Source organism: Diospyros lotus, chromosome 3, assembly GCF_014633365.1.
Source record: "Diospyros lotus cultivar Yz01 chromosome 3, ASM1463336v1, whole genome shotgun sequence".
Classification (NCBI taxonomy): domain Eukaryota; kingdom Viridiplantae; phylum Streptophyta; class Magnoliopsida; order Ericales; family Ebenaceae; genus Diospyros; species Diospyros lotus.
In genome coordinates, this window is record NC_068340.1 from 24,643,297 (window position 1) to 24,653,333 (window position 10,037).

Consider the following 10,037-nt stretch of genomic DNA (forward strand, 5'->3'; position numbering starts at 1 on the left):
TAGTTGGCTTATTATCACAATATAGCTTCATAGGGTCCTTCCATTTGACTTTCAGATCTTCTAGAATTATTTTTATCCATAGTAACTCACAAATCCCAAAGGCAATAGACCTAAATTCTGCCTTTACACTTGATTTTAACACAACATTTTGCTTCTTACTCTACCAAGTCACAATATTTCCTCTAGGAAAGTGCAATACCTAGATGTTGATCTCATGTCAACCATTAATCCTACATAGTCAACATATGTATAAGCTTCAAGAATTAGTTCTTTCCCTCTTTTGAACAAAACTCACTTACTTGGAAGTGCCTTTTAAATAATGCAAAATTTTATGCATTGCTTTCAAGTGTACTTCCTTAGGATTGTGCATAAATTGGTTAACCACTCTCACTACATATTCCATGTTAGGTCGGGTATGTGATAGATAAATGGGTCTCCCAACTTTTCTTTGGTAAAGATCTTTCTCTATTGCTGCATGTGCACATTTCTTATCATTATTGTAGAATTTTCCACCGTAGGAGTCTCGAGCATGACTCATCTCCTTCCTTTCTTAGCACGGACAATAGCTAGAGTCTCATTTAGGGATAACAAGTCCTTTTTCCCAAGTATCTATACTCTCACTGAACCAACAAGAAATTCATAAATGCTGTCTTTTTCAACAAACCTTTTAATTAGGGTTACATCCTTACAGCATGTCATTTTGATACACCGGTAGTGATCCATTTCCTGCCATAAAATTTGCAAGAGATTGGAATATTTAGTAATTGATCGGCTTCCTTTCTTTGTTGTTGAGATCTTTGTTTTAATATAAAAAATGTGGGTTGCATCTCTAACTTTAGAATAAGTTTGCTTGATTGCATCCCAAATTTCTTTAGATATGCTTAAGAACATAACAGTATCACCTATCTTAGGAAGTATTGAATTCCATAACTAAGACATTACCTCGGCCAAGGATTTATCGTCAAGTGACCACTGGATCGCATAGGATATCTTCCTCGTATATCTCGAGATGATAGATTCCATGTCTGATGCACACATACCTCGTGTGTCGCTGAACTAGGCACATAGATACGTACGGCTATCCCTGATTAGGACAACCATATAATATCGTTGATATCCTAATCCACTAACACACATATATCTATGTCATCTCAGGTCTAAGGACTAATGCAAATCCGCAGTTAATATTAAATCATTGACCCGTGAGATAAAACCCATGTGATTCAATATTAATAGTCCCGTTCAGTGAACTCGTTCCTATAACGAGCACCCACTCATCTTCCTTCTGTATCTTATACAGAGTGGTGTGAGACCCACCAATCTTGTCTTTCGGTATCTTATACCGAACAAGGAGGAAGACGATGTGCCAGCCTTTGCGAGTTACTAATTATCCAAATTAGGAACTCTATGGCCAGGAACATATTTATAGTATTACGTATTGTGGATTATCCGTCTCGATTATTCTTAACAATTAAGAATGGTATCCACTCCTTATTATACTAAAGGATATTTGTATGTTCAATTTAAATCATATTGCAATTTCAATTAAACATAAAACTTGTCATTAAATAAGGTTTAAAGAATTACAAGATCAAGCCCTATTGTGTCACTAGAACTAGTCTTAAGGGCTTATATCTAACAATCTCCCACTAGCCCTAAGACCATTCTGAATGGTATCTCATACCCCATCTATCTAGATGAGAATCTAGTTGCTTCTGGTTCATGGCCTTGGTCAGTGGATCTGCTGCATTCTCTGATGTATCTACTCTCTGCACATTGACATCTCCTCTGCCAACAATCTCTCGAATGAGATGAAAGCGTCTCTCAATGTGTTTGGACTTTTGGTGAGACCTTGGCTCCTTGGCTTGCGCTATGGCCCCATTGTTGTCGCAAAACAAGGGCACGGCAGACTCTATTGAGGGAACCACTCCAAGTTCTGTCACAAACTTCTTGATCCAGACAGCTTCCTTCGCAGCATCGGATGCCGCGATATACTCGGCTTCTGTAGTAGAATCGGCGGTAGTATCTTGTTTGGAACTTTTCCAACTAAATACTCCACCATTGCAAGTAAACACATAGCCTGAGATAGACTTTCTATCATCAATATCTGATTGGAAATCAGAATCTGTGTAACCTTCCACTTTAAGTTCTCCCGTTCCATATGTAAGAATCAAATCCTTAGTTCTTCTCAAGTACTTAAGGATGTTCTTAACAGCAATCCAGTGTTGCTCACCTGGATTAGATTGATATCTGCTTGTAACACTTACAGCATGAGCGATATCAGGCCTAGTACATAACATTGCATACATTAGGCTTCCTATTGCCGAAGCATAAGGAATCCTAGACATGCGATCTCTCTCTTCTTGTGTTTTGGGACACATATCTCGAGAGAGGTGGATTCCATGTCTGAAGGGCAGCAGGCCTCTCTTGGAATCCTCCATGTTGAACCTCTTCAACACTCTTTCTATGTACTTGGTTTGGGAGAGCCCTATCAATCTCTTGGTTCTATCCCTATAGATCCGAATGCCGAGAATGTAGGCAACTTCTCCCAAATCTTTCATGGAGAACGTACTTGACAACCATGCTTTTATTTTTGATAGCAATCCTACATCATTCCCAATGAGTAGGATGTCATCAACATATAAGACCAAAAACGCAATCGCGCTCCCACTAACCTTTTTGTATACACAGGGCTCGTCAATGTTTTGAATGAACCCAAACAATTTGACTTCATTATCAAAACGAATGTTCCAACTCCTGGATGCTTGCTTAAGACCATAAATGGATCTCTTAAGCTTGCATACCTTCCCTGTTTGATCCTTGGGTGTGAAGCCTTCAGGTTGTTCCATATAGATATCTTGATCTATATAACCATTTAGAAAAGCTGTCTTCACATCCATTTGCCAAATCTCATAATCATAATGAGCGGCAATGGCTAGTAGAATCCTAATGGATTTAAGCATGACAACTGGAGAAAATGTTTCCTCATAGTCAACACCTTGCCTTTGACGATAACCTTTTGCCACTAGTCTTGCTTTGTAGGTCTCTACCTTTCCATCCAAACCTATCTTCTTCTTGAAGACCTATTTACATCCAATAGGTACTATACCTCTTGGTGGATCTACAAGAGTCCAGACCTGGTTCGAATACATGGAATCCATTTCAGATTTCATAGCCTCTAGCCATCTTTGTGAGTCGATGTCTGACATCGCCTCTCGGTAAGTGGTAGGGTCATCTGAATGATCATGGTCTCCTATTACGAACAACTCTTGTTCACTTAGGAAACCATATCTCTCAGGTGGCCGAGGTATCCTCTCACTCCTCCTATTGGGAGGTGTGAGACTCAGCCTTGGCTCTTCACTTGGTAATTGGTCATCTTGTGGGATAGATTCAGGTTCGGCGAACTCTTCACCAAGTTCTATCTTCCTTTTTGTTCCACCTTCTTGAATAAACTCTTTTTCAAGAAAAATGGCGTTTCTGCTAACAACTACTTGTTGCAACTCAGGAATATAGAATTCATATCCTAAGGTATCCTTAGGATAACCTATGAAACTACCCTTTAAAGATCGAGTTTCAAGGTTTTTCTGATTTAAGCTTTTTCACAAAAGCTGTACATCCCCAAATCTTAACATGTTTAAGACTTGGTTTCCTACCAAACCATATCTCATGTGGTGTTGTAGGAACTGACTTGGAAGGTACTTTATTTAGAAGGTATATTGCAGTAAGAAGGGCATGACCCCATAGGAACAATGGTAAGTCAGAATAACTTAACATGCTTCGGACCATATCTAATAGAGTCCGATTCCTCCTTTCTGAAACCCCGTTCAGTTGAGGTGTTCCTGGTGGAGTGCGTTGTGAAATAATACCCGAGACTTTAAGAAAATCTTCAAACTCGTGACTCAGATATTCGCCTCCACGATCTGATCGTAAGGCTTTTATCCTTTTACCAGTTTGATTTTCTACTTCAGCTTTAAAATCTTTGAACATTTCAAAAGATTCAGATTTATGTCTCATAAGATAAACATATCCATATCTAGACATATCATCTGTAAAAGTTATGAAATATTGATAACCCCATCGGGCCATTACATTAATTGGCCCACATACATCAGAATGTATGAGTCCCAACAATTCTGTAACTCTAACCCCTTGTCCAACAAAGGGTGATTTGGTCATTTTGCCTAGGATACAAGATTCACATGTTGGATAAGGTTCAGAACCCAATGGGCCAAGAAGCCCATCTTTCTCCAACCTAGTGATTCTATCATCCCTTATATGACCTAATCGATGATGCCACAGAATTTTGGGATTTGGGTTATCCCTTTGTCTCTTGTTATTATTCAATACACGCAGATTTTTATCATTATCAACAGTTACATTCAAAATGTAAAGACCATTGACAAAATTACCAGAAGCAATCAATTTATTTCCAAAATAAATCTCACAAACATTATTTTTAAAAGAAAATTCATAATTCTCTTTCACTAAAGCAGGAATAGAAATAATGTTCTTAAAAGCTCCAGGTACACATAAACAATTGTTTAAAACTAAACTATGTCCATGCAATAAAGATAAAGTAACAGTGCCAATAGCCGTGGCTGCAACTCTTGCCCCGTTTGCCACCTTCAGCACGATCTCATCATCTGCGAGCCTTCTACTTTGCTCCAGATCCTGTACAGAAGCACAAACATGAGTTGTCGCTCCAGAATCTAGAATCCATAAAGTAGAACAATGAGCAATGGAAAAATACTCGTGAACTATCATCATACCTTCCACTTCCTTCTTCAAGGAACTGAGGTAGTCTTTGCAGTTCCTCTTCCAGTGCCCGTCCTTGCCACAGTGGAAACATTTTCCTTTGGCAACAGCTTTTCCCTTCTTCTTACTTATTGTCTTGGCCCCCTGTGGTACTTGTGTGGCCTTTTTCTTGCCTTTCCCCTTCCTAGTCTTACTGGAAGAGGTAACAGCCATCACAGTACCCGTTTTCATGTTATTTTGTGCCGTAATAAGCATGTTCATTAACTCAGCCGGAGTACACTCTATTTTATTCATATAGAAATTCGATATGAAATTTCCATACGAATCTGGCAAAGACTGAAGGATCAAATCAATTTGGAGGTGAGGATTCAACTCATCCCCCAAACCCTTCAACTTCTCTAACAAGGAGATCATTTTGAGAACATGTTCTCCCACTGATCCTCCCAGAGACATCTTTGCCCTAAATAGTGCCTTAGATATCTCATATCTCGCACTCCGACTTTGTTCGCCATACAACTCTTGTAGGCGTGTGATGATAGAGTACGCGTCAGGCATATTCGCATGTTGACGTTGTAATTCACTACTCATTGAAACAAGCATATAACTCCTAGCGGTGAGATCATCATCTCGCCACTTAGTAAGAGTATCTTGCTCCTCTTGAGTAATGTTTTGAGGAACACTTTCCCCTCCATCATCATTAGCAGGCACGGGTACAGGAGCATCCAATACATAAGTAATTTTCTCCAAGTTCAAAATCAGTTTCAAGTTTAAGAGCCAATCATTGAAATTTGGTCCAGTTAATTGGTGCTTGTCAAGATTTCTTGTAAGTGGGTGCAATGAAGCCATTTGATGTATCTGCAAAAAATAAATAGATTATTAGATATCTTGTTTTCCTTAACCATTTGACTTTGGTCTTTAAATCAAACAGTGCCTCCCACTAAGTTTATCAGATTCCTTACTCCCAATGAAGGAAAATGCGAATTCACGTTGGCATGAATTCTAGTGGGTATTTGGATTCTTATCAAACTTATTATTCCTCACATAATAGATTCTTGGAATAATAAATTCAAAAAGTGGACAACTCTTGTCCAGTACATCTCATGTACGGCCCAAATATTATTTTGGTTCCCAGTCCAATGTACCTCACATAATAGTTTCTTGGCAATTGAACATGGTTAAATTATACCATCACGCTGACAAGTCTGCACAGTTGAATATCGATCCCCTCACATAATAGGTTCTTGGGTCTCAATATTTGTGCATTCCCGTCTCATCAAATGATAAATAGAAATTAAAAACATTTTAACCAGTGTGCAACCCCTATGTATCCATAGCCGGTCAACACACGAATCAAAATGCCCTAATCTCTACCGTGATAGAGAGCCCCGATTAAATTGCCTTAACTCTTAAGGTCTAATCGGTTACAATTTAATTTTATAAATATGGGAGATTTTCGGTCTAATTTTTAGGTCTCACTTTACACATGCAACGTTTTAATCATCATATATTAACTATGTAAAATAAACATTGCATAAAGTAGTCGATATGGTCATGGACTCAAACATGCATTCTAGGCACGGTTCCAGCCATTGGAAACGTGCAGTGCATACGTGGGTGCATAAAAGGAAAACTGCTTATAACTATTACAAGCATAACCCGTTTACATAGGGTCTTCGTTTCTTTGATTGTTTCATCTTTGATGACTCTATTCCACGTTGTGCCTCCATTGATTGAATCATCGCTTCTACATTTACTATAAACTACTTTTACAATAGAATAAAAGCGAAAATAAAATTAAACAATTAATTTTACAACCGTTATCCAAAAACGGCAAATCTCGGCACGCAGGCCATCAAATAAAATAATCCATACATACACACAACACATACATCATCTATGTAGTGTCCTAAGTCCATGACCAGTATCGAAATATGACAAGGCATTCACAACATGCTATTTAACAATTAAAAGCATATTATAAAATTTATATGATTGTCGGACATGTGTATAACATTTATACCTTAAGTGCTTTGAAAAATAATTTAATTTTTTTTTTGAAATTAAATTTGCTGGAAAATATTTAAAATAAATTAAAAACAAAAATGAAAAAAGGGGGGGTTGCTGCACGCGCGCGTGCAAGCGCGATCGCGCGCGACAACGCGCGCCATGGGCGCACGCGGCCATGCAGGCCGCGTGACCGGGCCCTTGGCCCGGCCCATGAACGCGGCCAAGGCCGCGCTCGCGGGCCAGGCCCGCGACCCAGCAAAGGGAAAGCGGGCCCAGCCCGCGTTGTGCCCTAGGCGGCCGCGGGCTATGCCCGCGCCGCGCACCTGCACGCCACCGTCTTAGGCGGTGGCTCCCTTTCCAGGTGGCTGCCCAGCAGCCACCTCTCACCCCCGGGGCCACCGTCGCCGACCGCGACGGCAGTCGCTGCAGCGGCCTTCGGCCATGGGCGCCGCTGGTGGCGCCGATCGCTGCATCTGGCGCCGCCTAGCGGCGCCTCTCCCTCTGGCGATGCCGCCCAGCAGCGCCGACCAGCCTGCCGGCACCGCCCAGCAGTGCCGCGGCCATCAGCGCCGCCCAACGGCGGCGGCGGATCGAATCCGCCGCTTCCCTTTTGCTGTTTCCTGCTGTATATATATATATATATATATCCTATATACATATACATACATATATGCTTTACGTTCGAGCAAAACTTCAAAACAAACATATATTTGTTTAAATAAAAACTTTTGTTTTGTTTTTTTTTTTTTTTTTTCCAGCAACATATATTTACGTATATCATATATACACAAAATTATTTTTTTGATTCAAAACACAAAATTGATGTCCGACAAACAAATAAATTAAAACCATAAGTTTGGAAAAACGATGGCTCTGATACCACTGTTAGAAAACATTGATCTGATCATACGCAGCGGAAAATAAAATCTGATTTTATTGGTATCACGTTTTTCAAATCTTACGGTTAAATCGAAGACATAAAACGAAAAGTTACCTCGAAATGAAATCTGATTTCGTTGCCGATAACTCGCCTGATATCTCCCACGCGTGAGATGCCGAGTCGGTCCACCCGAAATCGTCAAGACTTCAATAGACTTGAGAGAAAAAGAGACTCGGAAATTTTCTCTAAAATTTTCGTTTTGATTCAACTAATTGATTGATTGGATTTTGGGTTTAATGTTATATTTATAAACAAGAAACCCTAAAACCCTAAATGCTATTGGGTCGGGCTTTAGGTGCTAGCAAAAAGCCCAAACCAAATTAATAATTAAATAAATAATCATATTACTTATTTAATTATTCTTATTTCTTAAATAATTGCATTTATAATTTAGTAATTCCATAATTACTAAATTTGTCCCCTTTTTCTTTTAAAAAACGATTTCTATTGGGTGGGACTTTCTGGGTTCACAATTAAATTGGCAACGAGAATTAATCAATTATTAATTCTCGTAAATCACGAGTGACATCTAGCAATATGTCATGATTACCCAATTTAATGTGAAGCGGGAATGTGAACCTTACATTACGGTGTCCTGCAATACGGTCCCTCTATCATACTATATCCCGACGAGATATGAGATCACGGTCAGTAGGTCAAATCTCTCGATCTCGTCGTATGACCAAATCCAATAATCACACTTGACTAATATGACACAACCTCTACGGAATCCAAATTTCGTCGTCATATTACCTCGGCCAAGGATTTATCGTCAAGTGACCACTGGATCGCATAGGATATCTTCCTCGTATATCTCGAGATGATAGATTCCATGTCTGATGCACACATACCTCGTGTGTCGCTGAACTAGGCACATAGATATGTACGGCTATCCCTGATTAGGACAACCATATAATATCGTTGATATCCTAATCCACTAACACACAGATATCCATGTCATCTCAGGTCTAAGGACTAATGCAAATCCGCAGTTAATATTAAATCATTGACCCGTGAGATAAAACCCATGTGATTCAATATTAATAGTCCCGTTCAGTGAACTCGTTCCTATAACGAGCACCCACTCGTCTTCCTTCTGTATCTTATACAGAGTGGTATGAGACCCACCAATCTTGTCTTTCGGTATCTTATACCGAACAAGGAGGAAGACGATGTGCCAGCCTTTGCGAGTTACTAATTATCCAAGTTAGGAACTCTATGGCCAGGAACATATTTATAGTATAACGTATTGTGGATTATCCGTCTCGATTATTCTTAACAATTAAGAATGGTATCCACTCCTTATTATACTAAAGGATATTTGTATGTTCAATTTAAATCATATTGCAATTTCAATTAAACATAAAACTTGTCATTAAATAAGGTTTAAAGAATTACAAGATCAAGCCCTATTGTGTCACTAGAACTGGTCTTAAGGGCTTATATCTAACAATAGGCTGCCTGGATATTCTGTAATTCTCTAGTTGAGAGACTACTCTTGTTCTCCTTGCTAACAGTTGCTAGAATGGGTGCTTGATTCGGTTGAAGTAGACATAGCTCCCAGATAAATTGCACTTGATCTCTTGGGTCACGAGATTGCTAGGGTCAAGGTCACAGAACAAGATATTCTTCTCAAAAATAGGATGCTTATGGCTCTGATACCATGTTAAGATTTAGTAAGGAAAAAACTTAGTTTATTTCCAATACGATAGCTCACTATATATACAGTTTAGGAGAAACACTACTCCACTACCCACTTTCTTAAAATAAGAAAACACTATCTAACCATTTAATATAAAACAAACCACAAATTAAGGACCATAACTCAGCTGACTACTAGATAAAAATAACTATATGAAAAACAATACTTCATAAATCGAATAATTCTAAAAAAATGTCTCATTCTCGACAATAATAAGCATGCACAATGGAAAGGAAGAAGCAGGAATTCAAATTTCATTCAAGTAAAGAAATTACACAAGTTGTAAAAAAAATGAAGATCCTATAAGCCTACGCTAAAGGCCCTTGGGTAGTGCCGAAAGTGGTGAGAGCAACATCAATAGATGTAGTTAGGATATCGCATTCTTCATCTCCAACAATGTATGGAGCATTCTCAAGAGTCGTCTCTCCAGAAACACCCAAGTCTTGAAGGGCGTTGATCATTTTATCACCCATGGGATCAAAAGGATATGGCTCCCATGGGCCCGATAAATTCTCTAAATCATCATTGAGTTGAGATTTGAGATAAGAAGAAGAGCTCTTGGTATCAGGATTATACTGGTACTAGTCAAAGGGCATAAAATCATCTACCTCAAGAGTAAGAAGAGCTCTTGGT